General features: G+C 41.4%; 1 long non-coding RNA gene across 1 annotated transcript in view; it reads left to right on the forward strand.

Annotated features, from left to right (window-relative positions):
* LOC114548641 (uncharacterized) overlaps positions 1 to 4885 on the forward strand; it is a 30735-nt gene extending 25850 nt beyond the window's left edge. Inside the window, exons 2-3 of the long non-coding RNA XR_003691379.1 lie at positions 4500 to 4589; positions 4782 to 4885. This is a non-coding gene — a long non-coding RNA (uncharacterized LOC114548641). The remainder of the gene's footprint in view (positions 1 to 4499; positions 4590 to 4781) is intronic.
* Positions 4886 to 16216: the final 11331 nt, after the last annotated feature.

A 16216-nucleotide genomic window follows, 5' to 3' on the forward strand; every position in this document is an offset into this window, starting at 1 on the left:
GATTACTTTAACAACTTAACTATTTTTGGCCAATATTTAGCATTTCTGCATAAAAGAATTTAATGATTTTTCTATTACCAAAAGGATTATTTGTTTTGACAGATTAGTCGATTAATTGCCCACTTGTTTCAGCTCTAATTCCTAAAAAAGTAATTTTAAAAATCCAAAAACAAATCCCCTCATGCTGGATTTGATCTTTTTTTAAATTTAATGATAGGCAAAGTAAAGAGACATGAACACCAATATTTGGTGTTAAATGAAGAAAAGAAAATCAAAGTAAATTATTATATAATAGCCGTCTCATTAATGTATTATGTGTTGTAGGGACTCATGCATGAAACTGAATGTGTGTTGCGTACAAAGCATCTCTATTCAGACTTCAGGGACAAGTATGTGATTATCTGATATGACGTGGGCAATGCCGATATATCGTGAATCCTTAGCTGCAACATTGAAGAAATTAATCCAAGAATTTTATGTCTTCTGCGTAACTATCTCTTTTGGTAATCAATTATGGTAGTGATTTTCAAATAAAACAATATACAATTTTATATACTAATATTACATTTTAATATACAGTATGTCAATGACTTTAAGTACCCCCCCGCTGCAACAATATACAATTTTATATACTAATATTACATTTTAATATACAGTATGTCAATGACTTTAAGTACCCCCCCGCTGCAATCTGCAAATCGGGGTGGTGCTCAATGTGGGCGGAGTCAACAATTTGACTCCACTCACGTTGAGCAACGCTCTTCTTGTTTCCTTCCGGTTCACCTGAGAGTCACGTATCAGTAAGGTAAATGAAAATCACATGATAAAGAAGACCTACATCGACAAAGATAATATGGAAGTAAGTGAGACTGTCATTGTGCATAATTTACTCTGTAATATTCATCTTAGACCAGTGCAGTGTAATATTACCATCATATACAGTTATCTAATCGATTTGACTTTTGGTTTTCTGTGTTGCTTGCCCTTTTTTCCATAGACTGCATATAAAGAGCTCACTGTATTAATTCTAGTTGTGAATGTGTAACCGTATCATTAATGCTGAAGGCCATTTCCTATCGGTTTGTTATTAATTTATTTGTTCAGGATGTCCCATGTCGTGCTAGTCACTATTCTCTCTGACCAATTGGTGGTCTGCGGTGTTTTAACTCCACCATCTAGTATCTGCTCAGCTCAGTTGAAACCTCAACCGAGGTGGTACCAAAAAAGGTACCGGGTACTATCTGCAACTGTTGCTAAAGGAAAGTCTAGTTGACCTATACAGTGGAAAAACGGCATTAGGTCACAAACCAGACAGGTATTTTTGTAGATTCTACAAACCGATTCTTCTGTTTCCTTTAATGTACTCGAATATGCTACTTGTTTCTTCTTTATATGGCTCTGTCAGGGCAGTGTGTGGACCTAGAGCTGACGTGGTTGGTTGTTAGCATCCTCCCACTCCAGGCTTTGTGCCCATAGCAACAACTGTGCACAGTGGGAGGGGGTGTCACATCTCTGGTGTATGGAGAGATAAAGAAAATGCATGATGTTCTCCTGTGCACGGTGCACAGTGTGCTGCTGGGATCCCTCTATGAGAAATGTGTCACATGTTGTGCTTTTACTTTTAGATGTTCAAACAGTATGACTATTCTTTCAGTTAATGGCCTTTTTTAAGAGGACAAGTCCTGACTGAAAGAGTCAGTTCATCCACATTACACACACACATTTTCTCTCTTAACCTCAGCTGTACCTGGACCGATAGTTTCAGTGTCTTGGGCCAAGATTTTGTCCTAGAACATGTCTTTACATTACCAATGTCCTGGTTAGTGCACTTAATGAAGTGGCACAAATCAAAATTCAGTCACACATCCTCACAAAATAGTTGATGCTGGATGGTTGGTGACATAGTGACTACTTGCGGAAGTAGTTGGCTTGCCTTTGTGGTGGTGATCTACCAGCTGACATGCTTGTGCTAGCCGGCCAAAATAGCTTGCCAGGCTAGGGGGCTTGCTACCTGATAGCAAACTAGGTGGCAATGAGCTGGTTAAAGGTCCCATATCATGCTCATTTTCAGGTTCATACTTGTGTTTCGGGCTTCTACTAGAACCTGTTTCTATGCTTTTTATGTTAAAAAAACAACAACATAGTTTATCTCATACTGTCTGTCTTAATATACGGTACCTGTATTCACCCTCTGTCCCCCCCTCCCGAAGAAGCTCAGTCTGCTCTGATTGGACAAGGTTTCTGGGTCTTTTGCATCTGTGTACTCTAGTCTCTGCACAGTCATTGCAGCCTGGGAATGACTGTAACGGCACTGTAGCCACACTCTCTACCTACCATACAGAAGTCCTCAGAGTTTCTGAATGCGGGCTGTGGGCATTTCTCTGTGGATTGAACGTTTTGATACTTTCACAGTATTTATGTAGCACCTCAACCTTCTTTATAATCAAAAAAGAAATGGAAGGCTCCAATGATTGTAAACCATGCCTCTTTTGCAAACCAGTTCATATGTCAGCTAAACCAGATTATATACAATTGGATGGTGCCATACAGCTAATATGGTAGGTTCCTTTTCTTTGTACTCTTCTGCTCTCTGTTCTCTCAAAGGCCTGCACTGTCAAGATTTGAAATTTGTGTGTCAAAGTTGATCAGTACATAAAAGCTCTGTGCAGATTTATTTCGAAATGCTGGTCTGCCCAGGCCCTTATTCTGGAAAGTCCACAATTTTCATAGGGAGTATTTCCTAGATATTCCAAAAAAACAACCGTTGACGGCAAGACCTGAATATTACCCACCGTAACTGGGAGCACTTTTTCTGGAAAGATGCGTTGCTAATTTCAGTTTTGAATCCTTTGAGCACCACATATTACATTTCATTCACTGCCATTGTAGGGCTTAGCCAAAATCTTCAATCCCAATATAGTTGTCTGTCTGTCTGTCTGTCTGTCTGTCTGCCCTAGTCCATTGTATTGGGACTGATATCTCAAAACCTCAGCACAAATATCTATATTTTTGTAATTTGGGTGAACTATCCCTTTTTAAAGCACTATTTAAACCCTTTGATTGGATAGTATGTCCTAACTGTCATGTTTTGAGGTCAGGCTGAAGATGGAGTAATGTATCCAGGATGCGGCTGCTCTCAGAAAAGGTGAGAGAAGTGAAGTGCTTGCCAAACTTCTAAGGCTCACTCTCTGAAACAATCCCATCCTGTCCACAGCTGTTGTTTTCTCTCCTCTCTGCCCCAGTACTGCGATTAACCATACTGACCAGTGAATAACCCCCCCTCCCCGTTTACTCCTCCCTCACTCTGAATAGTTAATCCCTCTCACTGTTTGTCTGTAGATATCTGGCACACACAGCAATGCAGCCTTATCCCGAGCTTCTGTGTTGTCCATTTAATCATTGACAATGTCTTTGTATATCTTGCATCCTGTGTGATAAAATCACCATGCTAACAAAGCCATGAGCCCTCCTGACAAAATGAAAATGAATGGCACTGTACATGGAGCTGTGGGTTTACAGTTTTCAATGCTAATTGTTGACTTTGTGTGCTCGCTGTTGGAGAGATTGTACTCCAAACACGTCATCCATGAAGTGTTTGTTACAGTAAAGCTTGTTTTTAATTATTCTTGCAGGGGTTTATCATTTGCTCTACACACTGTACTAGATCATGACATGTTCTGATCAAGGGCTTTTGATTTTCAATTTGATTTTCAATACTGAGATATATATATATATATATATATATATATCTATCTCACAGTCACAACAAAACCCTTGTTATGAACAATAGCTGTAAAAAAAAAAAAAGTTAGGACAGTTTGACTTATAAACTATATGATGACAAATAAGTTAATTTTTATTGGCACATGTATAATGAATTCTCCGTTGTGACAGTTAAGCTCCATTGAATTAACCCCAAAGTATCAGCACATGCCCTCGTAAAGTCAACAAATGCCACTGTAGGCTTTCTTTGAGACGTCCCAACCTTTTAAAGTAAGGTGCCTACAGCAACATAAGCCCTCTGAAAAGCCCTGGGGCCTCATGTATAAACGTTGCGTACGCACGAAACTCTTGCATACGCTTGTTTTCCTGCACATGGTGTGATTTATAAAAATGAACTTGACGTGAGAACGTGCGGCCCTTCACACACACTATTGAGAAAACGTGAGAATGTGCGGGCCCTCAGCAAAGTATTTTCTGGCTCTTAAACGTGGAAAATTCGAAGTGAAAAGTGCCGAAACTCACCTAACCTTACCAAATAAAGTTTCCACTTTACTTTCTGGCATACGTCTGTGATGTTGTCTATGAGAAAACCTAATTATATCCGCCGCTGATATTCCATAAAAGTTTGATCATTTATGTGGATAATGTTTCACATCTTTCACACTATTAACTGTTTACTTCGCAGGCTACTTAACCTCTGTTACACATGAGGATGGGAAATGAATGAAAAATGCACTTCTGTGATCTCTGTGTCATCCTCTGTATTTCCCATACAGTATCTGTGCGTCTGTACTTGCTGAGGCTCAGACAGCCATGGCACATAGGAGGTGGGACGCAAGGATCCATCTCCCCAGGAACACTGCCAGGTGGGCAAACTCATGTGATGCGTAGGCTATTTGAACACATGGAGGACTTGTACGCTAAGTGAACAAGGTGTAGGAAATGAACCCGACCCGGTCCACCAAACACTGGGCCGTCTTGACAGTCTTAATTCTGCACATATTTCTGGTACTGTAGTCGTATTTACTATTTTATTATTTCATCCATGCGTGGCGCAGCAGATCCGTGCGCACTGTCTCCTGCGGTGGAGACGCTGGCCTCACTAACCTCTACTCCTCCTGAGTCGGGTCTCCCTCGTGCTGGACTCAGTTTCACTGAGCGTACTAACACTTAGAAAATAAATGGCATTACATCACTGAGTGCTTATTGTGTGTAATTTGGACTGACACGGAAATGCATGTTTGGTAAATGGTGTGGCACTTTTAAATCTTGTTCAAAATGGACCTTTTTGACTTTCAGGGGTAAACCCATAAAAAATAGTGTAAGCTGACCCTGCAATTGTGCAAAGACATTTTGACCCAGATCTCGGAAAAACTAATTTTATGTTCACCAAAGGATTAAAGTAAGTTAGTCACTGTAACATTATAGACAGCAAGAGGCACATGTTAATGTCAGAAATCCCTTTGAGTATAGCTAGATCCTCTGGTCAAAGTGAAACCACTCGCTCTGCACTTGACCCCCCTGCAGAGGAAGTGTCACGTAGCTGTAACACAGCTGGTAAAACCTTGAGCAAACCTTGAGTCGGTAGATACTGCCAGGATATCCGAGTAATCCCACTTGTTACTGAAATGGGAATCGCTGACCCCTCTATGTGGTGAAGGAGCTGGTGTATAAGTGTGAAACATGACAATAGTGGTCAAACAAAATGGTGACCCGTGCACGAGTCAGCAGGTTGGTATGTGGCGGACTGACTCGTGAGTCACGTGGAAACTCTGATAGGCCAAAGCTTCTCTCTTCTTGGTCAAGTATGTTGGACACCCATAGAGAGTTCTAATGCTCATTGTAGACCAGAAAACAAGATTGTTAGATGGATTGAAAATGTTTGTGTTCTTACTTGTGTTAACCCACAAGTGGTAAGAAACTGAGTTTGTACGCTTTAAGCTAAATGCTAACGGCAGCATGCGAATATGTTTACAATGACAAAGCAACATGCTGCTGCTTTACGATCTTCACTATCTTAATTTATCCTGTTAGCATGCTAATATACGATTAATTGACCCAAACCCAAATCACAGTGGAGGCTGATGGGAATATTAGTTTGGAAGGTACTTGGTCATAACAATTTTGACGATTATGCTGCTAGAGGAAGAGTCAGGGGATCGTCGAAGTGATTACAATTCATCCTGATGGCGACGTGAAGGTCTGTACAAAATTTCATGGCAATCAATTGTTTTCGAGATGTTTGTGCCTAGATCTAGTGGTGGACCAAGTGACACTGCCAGAACCACGGTGTTGGTAAGGCTAAAAAAAAGTAAGTAAGTATTTTGTCCTGAGAATGGTGCCAGAGGAAAGGCTTTATCCCAAAATGGCACACCTCAAACTCAGGTCTTCATTGTCAGACTGGGCTTAACTTTCTCCGTCTAAGATCTGCTTAATCAGGATGAGCTCAATGCTAAAGTTTAATGCTAAATTGTATTTACTTTTTAAAATATCCTTACATTCTTCATGATGTGGGTCTATAAACTGTAATGGATGTCTCTGTACATTTTGGGTGATTGTTTTACTGTTCAACCTTCTTTTGTCTTCCAAATAGGTTTGACTAAGCTGGCAGCTTGTTAACAACCTGGTTAATTGTCCGACTGTTCATACTTCTGTCCCCACTGGATCTATTTTTAGCAGTGTTGCCGCATTTAATTGACAGCAGAAAACCATGATTTAAACCTTCTTGAAAGACCCAGCCCTGTCTGTGCAGCCTCCATGTTTGACGTCACCAGTCAAAATATGATCAACGGCTAAGTTCCATTGGGTGCCACTGGCAGTGCAGTTATGGTGAGCGGAGTCTGTGCCAGGGCCTATTCTAACTCCACAAGTAGATCTCCAGCCATCAAACATTACACAATATGATTTAGTTGCCCAGCAGCTGCCACACAGGATACAGACTGAGACCAAATTTAGGAGGAGTAAAGAGCATAGACAATGACCACTCTTTTACACGCGGGCCGATGTTAAGGTCATCGTATATATAAATACGGTAGGAGTCTGCCATTGATAAACGCTTATAAATGTAGTTGATGTTTTTTTTTCATTGCCTGATAATTAGACTGATTTGCCATTTTTTGTTTCACTTCATCATTCATTCCAACATCATGTTCATGTTAGCCATTATCGGTTTGGTAGAGGGGTTATTTTGCCCAAACCAATCATCAGTGACCGATGATCCATCATCCTGATGCCATTTTCAGTCAATAGAAAAGCTGTGACAGTGGCTGCTTTGAAATGTTGATTTTAAAAGTAAAGGTACTTTATACACTTACATTTAACCCATCCCTCAAGGGAGCAGTGGGCAGCCATTTACAGCGCCGGGGCGAGTTCTTTTTTTCAATGAGTCGACTTTGAGAACTCATCCACGCTTTAGGGCCATTTTTGTGGTCATTTTTCTGTTGCTGTTTTTCCGGCTCCTGCACAAGATTATCAGGCTTATAAATCCGATTGAATACCAAAAGTCTACAGGAGACTCTGATTATTCAGTACATGAGATCCTGATGTCAAAGTGCATGCACTGATGTTGTGGCCTGCTCTCCTCCCCCACAGCAGCCCTCTGAGGGGAAAGTCTGCTCTCTGATTTGATTTGTCCCACGTGTTCGTGCTCTATAAAAAGACCAAGTGAGGCCAGATTGAATTGAAAAAATGATTCGGCCTTGTAATGGTGATGGGTGCGCTTCCTAATTGGCCCTTTGTGTGTGTGTGTGTGTGTGTGTGTGTGTGTGTGTGTGTGTGTGTGTGTGTGTGTGTGTGTGTGTGTGTGTGTGTGTGTGTGTGTGTGTGTGTGTGTGTGTGTGTGTGTGTGTGTGTGTGTGTGTGTGTGTGTGTGTGTGTGTGTGTGTGTGTGTGTGTGGTTATCAGCGGGATGAGGCAGCAGAGATCTCTGTTCGTTCCACAAGGTGTATTAACCCCGTAGTGTGTACCTGGCACCCTCTCTGAAGCATTGTCACCCTGTTGTGGTCCGCCACAAAAGACCAAATGACCCTGCCGTTACGCAGCTACATCGCACCGCCTCTCACATCCCTCACATTCTTTGGCTTTTTTGCCAACCTGACATTCTCGCAAGCGTTTGATGGGCGGATAATAGGAGGATCAGAACTGGAATTTGTTGAACAAACTGTGGTGCTTTGGCTCGGAAACCTTTTATTGTGGGTCCACAGAGTCCCTAATGCTGCATTCTTTACTCAGGTGAAGCAAATGGATAATGGTTTTTTAACATGTCTATTACTCATTTTTTATGTGGTGCGAAATCATTAAAGAAGATAAAGGGGGGGGGAATAGTCTATTAAAAAAACAATCTGAGGCTTCTACACATGATTAGAAATATGAGCTGTGTCACCATTCACTAGCTCACAATATGTACAACTGCTTTTATTTTGTTACTTCAGAAGGTTTCGTAAGTTGCATGTTGTGTGTAAAATATTCCTTGGCCAAGCAAAACAAAATATATTATTAATAGAAGACCATGGGGGATTTACTCCCGAGCTGTGCTCACTGGTAGGGACACCTTAAACGGTGCAGACGCACAGTGTAGCGTAGGTTACCATCACCAAGGTTTGCAGGTACGCATGGGTTAATAAAAAATACAAACATCTTCCCTGGTTTCAAGTCTGGCTGGGGAGGTTTGTTGCATGTCGTTCCTAATCTCTCTCTCTCTCCCCCTTCACTTTGTCATCTGTACTTAGAATAAAGACATAAAAAAGAATATGTGAGAAAGGAAAAAGATTGAACCCGAAGCATCGCAACAAGGTGTCAGATCTTCAGTGCACCACCCACAGTAGTGACATTCAGCATCTTCACCCTTTCCCCAGGAAAACAACGGATTCCACTGATGTGAAGCGATTCCGTGGCTGATCATGTGTAGAGAGCCAGGGCTGCGACTCGTTGATTAATCTGTTGATTATTTTCTCTATTAATCAATTAGTTGTTTGGTCTATAAAATGCCAGAAAATGGTGAAAAATGTCTCGTTTTGTCCACAACTCAAAAGATATTCAGTTTACTGTCCCAGAGGAGAGAATAAGCATATGAAATGACTTAAAGGTCCAATGTGTTGGAATTTCTCCCATCTAACGTTGAGATCATATATCGCAATCAACTCTCTCGCGCCACACAGTTCAAAGTCCGTATTACAGCTACGGTAGCCTTCACGCTTTTTTCTTTTGACACTGGTCTCTTGTTCTTTTTAACATCCTTTTTCTGGGCGAAGAAGAAGACTCCGGTTCCTGAAATTTGGATTTTGAATACGTGTGGTCCTCCATGTTTCCTTCTTCAAACTTGCCGGGAAGCTACGATACCCATTAGCAGCACCTGTGAGTTTACCATGTGACAGCGAAAGGCTGAGCAGTATGTCCCTTACCAGCTACCGTATTTCAAGATGGTGCATGAATATTGGGCATCTACCACAGTTCATGCAAATGAAAATGTAAAAATTTCAAGCCAAAAGGAATACTTGGAATTGATGGTGGTGGTAAATATTATAATAATAAGTTGGTGAACTGGCAACACAGATTTTGATAGTGAACAACTAAACACGCTACACCCCGGACCTTTTTAAACTGATCAATTGATTATCAAAATAGGTGGCGATTACCTTAATAGTTGACAACTGATGGATTCATCGCTTAATCTTTGCAGCTCTATGGAGAGCCAAAAGCAACTTAAAGCCAAAAAGTAGAGGTTGGATAGAATACATTCATAATTGGTTTTAAAGAGAGATATTTGTCAGCATAGATTCTGTAACTTGCAGGTCAAAAGACCCTGTCAAGACATAGTGCTAAATTTCGAAAAAATGTCCTAAATGTGATTGCATATGATAAACGATTCAGTTTTGATATACCGTAATGGTTATATTTTAATATACATTCAGCCTGATTTAAGCCTTGATGTGTTTTGACCTACAAATCACCAAATCATAACTAACTAGGACATGTCTTTCACACGTGTCACGTTTCCCTTCTTGTTGTCTCAGGGGGCTCATAACAAATCACAGTTGACCTACAGCTTTGCATCGCAACGTGTTATTTAAATTCTCCTCGTCTGTCAGCATGCATGAAGAGGCTAATCCCTGCCACACAACACTCTGAGCTAAATGTGAGGACAACCCCATCCGTCAAACAGTAAAGCCCCCCTGCCGGGCTCAGGTTGCTGCGATAGCAACCTGAGCCCCCACACCCTCCACACCACCACTGGGAAGGTCAAGGTTAACCCTTGTGTTGTCCCGAAGGACAACACAAGGGTTAATACAGCACCTTAGTGCTCGTTTGTACAGCATTTTGGTCAGCTTAAACTGTGTTTAAATGTGCTCTAGAAATAAACTTTACTTACTTACTTTACAAGAGACAGGGTTTAGAGAGCAATTCTCAACAAAGTAAAGGGAAGTACATAACCCCTGTTTTGACAACACAAGGGTTAAGGCCCTGACACACCAACCCGATTATCGTCCGTAGTTTTCAATGTGTATTCAACACCGAAGCATGAACCAGAGAGGAAAAGAAATGGCAAAGACCATGTAAAGTGAGTCAATGGTAAACGCCAAGCTTCTTAAGACACGGTGGCGTCATCTGTTGTTAACGCTTTGAGTAAAGTGAAGGGTGTCACAGCGTGGAGACTGCAGTGCACATAGGGTGTCACGCACACAGCTCCCCTTTTTGTTTACTTAAATCACACAATTTATGCGGTTATGTAATCGCACAGAGTGACCTCGCAATTAGATGAATCGTGCAGCCCTAATTTACTACATTCTTTATCTTAGCTCCGCTCTTAAAGGTCCCATGGCATGAAAATTTCACTTTATGAGTTTTTTTTAACATTAATATGCGTTCCCCCAGCCTGCCTATGGTCCCCCAGTGGCTAGAAATGGTGATAGGTGTAAACCGAGCCCTGGGTATCCTGCTCTGCCTTTGAGAAAATGAAAGCTCAGATGGGCCGATCAGGAATCTTCTCCTTATGAGGTCATAAGGAGCAAGGTTACCTCCCCTTTCTCTGCTTTGCCCGCCCAGAGAATTTGGCCCACCCATGAGAGAGAGACATCATGCCCCCTCCCCCCTCCCCTTCTCTAAATATAGTGTGAAATACTCTATCTCAGTGTATGTGGGGTCACTGCCAGTAAGCTGATGCCGGAACTGGAGAACACCTTTTTTTTGGTGATATGATTTATCTGGTCAGAAGCACTTGAGATCTAATTATACCTTCTAAAAGGAGAACACAAGACAAAGAAAAGTGTCAGCAACATGTTGTCACCAACCTTCTGTTTAACCTGCTACAACCTGCTGCTGAAGTCTCTATCAATCAGCAAACGCTTTTATTTTGTTATCAGGGAAGACGTTAGTAGCCCCTGTAGTAACTAACTAAATAAAGCTTTATTTATATAGCACTTTTTCAAAACACGCAGTTAGTGCTTCACACACATTTGTGCAATACATATGACCATATAAGAATAAACATGATTTACAGTATACAAATACAGCATAAACGGGGTGTAGCCATTTACAGGAAGGCCAGTGTATAAAGGTGGGTTTCTAAAAGAGGCTTTATACAGTCCAAAGATTTAGCAGACCTGACAAAAAGGGGGAGATTCCACAGGGTCAGGGCCAGGGCCAAAATGGCAAAGGCCCGATCATCTTTGGTGTTGTAGTTCGAGCGAGGAATGGATAAAGGAGCAAGGTTTGAGGATCTGAGGGTGCGTGAAGTGGAGTGAGGAATAAGCCCCGAAATGTAGCTGGGGTAAAGGTCATGTAGTGCTTTGTGGGTAATCAACAGAATCTTTTACTGTATTCTGAATTTCACCGGCAGGAACCGGAGGGATTGGTGTTATATGGGACGGACGACTTGTTTGGGATAATAGTGTTTGGTCGAATGCTACTCAAAATGCCACTCAAGCGCAAGGACTCTGTTTAATTACATTACATAACATGTCATTTAGCTGACGCTTTTATCCAAAGCGACTTCCAATGAAGTGCTTTCAACCCTGAAGGTACAAACTCCAGACAAGTAGTGCAAGTACATTAGCTTTAAATAAGCAAAACTACAACGAGCCAAGCTAAAGTGCAACTGTAAGGTTTTTTGTTTTAGTTTTACTCACCAAGGTGGGGTCTGAAGAGATGTGTTTTTAGCCTGCGGCGGAAGATGTGTAGGCTTTCGTCCTTCCTGATGTCAATGGGGAACTCATTCCACCATTTAGGAGCCAGGACAGCAAAATTTCGTTGAGTGATTAGTTGTCCCTCGCTGTGAGGGGGCAGCAAGCAGGTTGGCTGATGCGGTGTGGACGTCAGGGCTGGGTATCGTTCACTTTTTTTTTTTTTTTCATACCAATTTATAAAATCCATTCTAACAAAAGAAATGACAACATTACGGCACAAATCTTATTTATGTTTCAGCTCCTACTACGTTACTGTGCGTAACGTAGAGTTTTTTTCCTGCGTGTCTATACGATGTGTAATGTAAAATTATTAGATCTTGGTAGAAGCATACTGTGTGCTGATTGGCTCACTCACGCTGATATTTACTCCTTAGGTATTGAAATTGGGTATTGAATGACAAGGCATTTTTCGATACTCTATACTATGTAGGTAGGCAATTCGGTCGGTGCCTGAAAAGTATTGATTTCGGTACCCAGCCCTAGTGGACGTGCTGGGGTCTATACACCCTCGTTTGACATTGGCTGTGACCTGTTAGTCGACAACACAAACCAGAGATGTAACAAATCACCCATCGGCCAACCCCACTGCTCTGGATTTTGCCAAATAATGCCAGCAATGCAGGCAGACCCCTACGGCACGCCAGTTACCCGCAATTCATGCAGAAGGATCGCAGAAAGACTGGTTTGCTAATAAGAATTTGAATAATGTGAAGAAAGTTTCAATTGATGCAAAAGAGGTTACAGTTCAGGAGAAAACAACCAGATGTGACATCTGATGAGTGGTTTTGTCTTAGTCAGTGACAGTATTTGGCGTCTCATCAAATACGGGTCAACAGCAGCTGGCAGAGCTTCAAAGTGCAGCTCCAGTGAGGGGCAGCGAAGCGTTGAGAGTCCCACTGGATGGTCAGCCCCTCGGAAAATTCCACAGTCTCTCTGCAGGCCTGCGTGGCTGAGATACACAGAAACCTGCTGCTTTATTGGTGCGAGTGCTGCAAGGTTCTTCCACCTCAAAAATTCTTTATTATTCCCACGTCGCGGTTTTTTTTGAGGCACTGAACTACTTCCAAATATTTTAACGTAGAAACTTAATTCGAACATCAACACATTTAGCTCAATTAGGACATGGCTGCTATTACCTTTCTCATGCATACCTTTTCATACTAAAAATATTGAACGTTTTACGGGACATTTTCCCATTCAAATGATTGGAGGCAATGTTCAAAACTGAAACCTTTGCTCACTTTTCTACTCAGTCATTCTTTTAACTAGAAACTCGGTTCATCACTACAAACAATCGCTTTTCCATTGTCACATTGTTGACACTAATCCACATATGATTTACATAGCAGCTGCACATTTGTGGCTTTGTTTGAGCAGAAAACGGGCCCATTTTTTTGCCTGCTAGTCACAATAACAACACCTTGAATACCTACTTTAAGTAAAAAGTGGTAATCCTGAATGTTTTTGTTCCGCTGAGAGGATGATTGGTCCACCTATCTATACCAGAGTCCCGTTAGCCAGCATGTTTCCGCGTGGCTGAACCACCCAACCACCCTACTTCGCCCTGCCTGGCAGTCCCATACTGTACCAGTTTCCACCTTTCTCCACTTGGACGAGGGGTTGGGTTTTGAGAGGAAAGTGGTAATAGTGAGTAGCAAGTCAGTTGGACACCAACATACTGGGGAGTTCTGGTTTCTGGCTTCTTTTGTTCTCAGAATATAGCTGATGATATCAGTGTTCCTGTTATTATGGTCTAATTGTGGTTGAAAGTATTACGTACACAGGACAAGGGAATTTTCAAATTGACTATTTGAAAACGTCATGAATAGTATGTAGAGATGCACCGATTGACCGGCCGGTGACCGGAATCGGCCGATTTTCACGTGACCGGCCATGCCGATTTTATGCCGGTCAAATTCACTCGGGCACCGCATGATTTACATCGCGCAACATGAGCGCACCGACGCTCAACCAGCTGTTTATGAAAGGTTATAAAGTCATAATTACGGCTCCGGTCTGCCTAATCTTCCCTCAGCGTTTAGTTTGTTACTAAACTGTGTGTAAAATGAGCGGTGAAGTTAAATCATGTGTGACGTTTATGTTTTCAGGTAATGTTACTGTTGATGTTCAAACAGACCTGCGTGTGTGTTTTGAGAAATATCTTTTATACTGCAAGTATAAAATTTTGTATTTTTATATTTTATTATATATTAGTGTGATATTGGATTTAAGAAGAAGGAAATGGTTCTAACATTGCACTTCAGATGTGTGTGAATGTCCCACACCAGGAGTCATTTATATAGTTCTGTTTTATAGTGATCGATTATCTATTCAAGAAATTTTCTATTAAAGAAAAGATAGAAAATAAATATTTGTGTGTGCTGGAAAGTGGTTAGAAAAAATGAAATCGTAATTGGCTAAAATCTGTATAACTCAATGAGAAATCGGAATCGGCCTAGAAAGTTGAAATTCGTGCATCTCTAATAGTATGACATTGCATTGGGAAGTCAGAATGTCCACTTGGTCCAGATGGGTAATAACTTGGTAAACCGGTACGGCCAAGGCATCTAAATTAGTTTGATACTGTATTCATTACTGTACAGAAGCCTCTGAGCAGCTTCGGGGCTGTGATGATGGTTTTGTCTGGCTAAGCGGGGGTCCGTGTGAAGCAGGAAGACTCTGCTTCAGCTCGGGACAAAGCACGCTGAGGATCACAGGTCTGGCTGGGAGCTCAGCCCGTTTGAACGTCAGGTTCCCAGAAGCTTCCCATAAAAGCCAGGGGTTCCGGTTATAGTCAAGGAGTACGGATTGTGTTTGTGTTGCGGGTCTTTACTCCTTACATTGTTGTTTTCCAGATTACAGTTGTAGCTCTGAAAGTCTGAACAAGGCTCAATCAGCTGTGGAGCACAATGTATAAAACATAAATAAATAGTGATTAAAAAAACAGTTTGGATACTTGATATCTCAGGGGTTTACACGGTGAATAGTGGAAGTTGGCCTAACATTTACCTTTTGGATGTTTACTCCGCTGATATACAGTGTTATTGTTTTCATAAACAGGGAGTGAGCAGAGCTGCACAATAGAAACCCACACGTTCACCTACAGAGCTGCAGCGCTGTAACACTGCACAGCAACTAACAATGTGCCACTATTCTTCCTTTCCGACAGGAAGTAACTTCAATGTGCCTTTCCTGGTCACAACTTTAAATTGATAATTCAATAAATAAATGCAATATGAAATGGTGTGACCGGAAAGTAACTCCTTACTTTCCCACCAGTGTCGCCCTTCAGGGACTAACTGGTGCCACACAAAACGCTTTTGTTTGCAGAGAAATAAATAAACGCCACCGTCTTTTATTTGTGTTTTTCTAGATGCTCGACTTGGGTATTTTCTATTTAATCCCGTACTGAAGTGTGTGTGTGTTGTGGTTCCAAGCACGAAAAGCGATTTTTGAATTATGTCTCATAGAGGAAATGTGAAACACAGATCCTGATTATAATCAACTGCAAACAACCCTGACTCATTTTCTTTTTCTTCCCGTTTCAAAAATGATCGAGATGAATCGGATACCGTAACTGCTTTATGTCAGATGAATGACACACACACACACACACACACACACACACACACACACACACACACACACACACACGTTCAAAGCTCAACTTGTGACTCCAGAAGTTGACATTAGTGTCAGTCTTCCTTAATGGTAAACAAAGGAATTTTCCATTGAGTTGGGTTGACGTCCAGTGTTTGTTGTTTTTTTGTTTTTTTATCTCTGCAGTTGAAGGAAAGAATTTGATCTGTTGAAGGCAAAATGTTTCCTCTGTCTCTGCTTTCTAAGAACTCATCGGTAAGAGCACATTGCAATAAAATCCTAATGTTAATCCTTGATTTTGATTACATTGATCACAAACCATTGTGACCATGACCATTTCGGTGTTTTTATGTCAATAGATCAGCGTTTTACCAGAAACTGTCCCTCCCAGAGTACATATCTAATTTTTAAGCAACATTTAGACTATCAAAGGATGGTGAAGATGGTAGTTGTTGGATTTCATTGTTGTTGGTGAGTGTCCAATCCAATTTGCATCCCACTTGTGACTCAATTTCTCTGCTATGAATGGATTCAAACCTGGGAAATAAACAATTCAGTGGACATTATAAAGACCAGAGAGACTGAGAGGGAGTGAGAGAAAGAGAGGATGGAAGACAGGATGAGCGATGGATGAGAGCAATGTATGTTTATAGCTGGAGAGAAAAGAGAAGGTGTAAATCCCTCTTGCGCGAGTGAAGGACGCAGGACGAGGC

The sequence above is a fragment of the Perca flavescens genome, chromosome 21 (genome assembly GCF_004354835.1).
Source record: "Perca flavescens isolate YP-PL-M2 chromosome 21, PFLA_1.0, whole genome shotgun sequence".
In the NCBI taxonomy this organism is placed as follows: domain Eukaryota; kingdom Metazoa; phylum Chordata; class Actinopteri; order Perciformes; family Percidae; genus Perca; species Perca flavescens.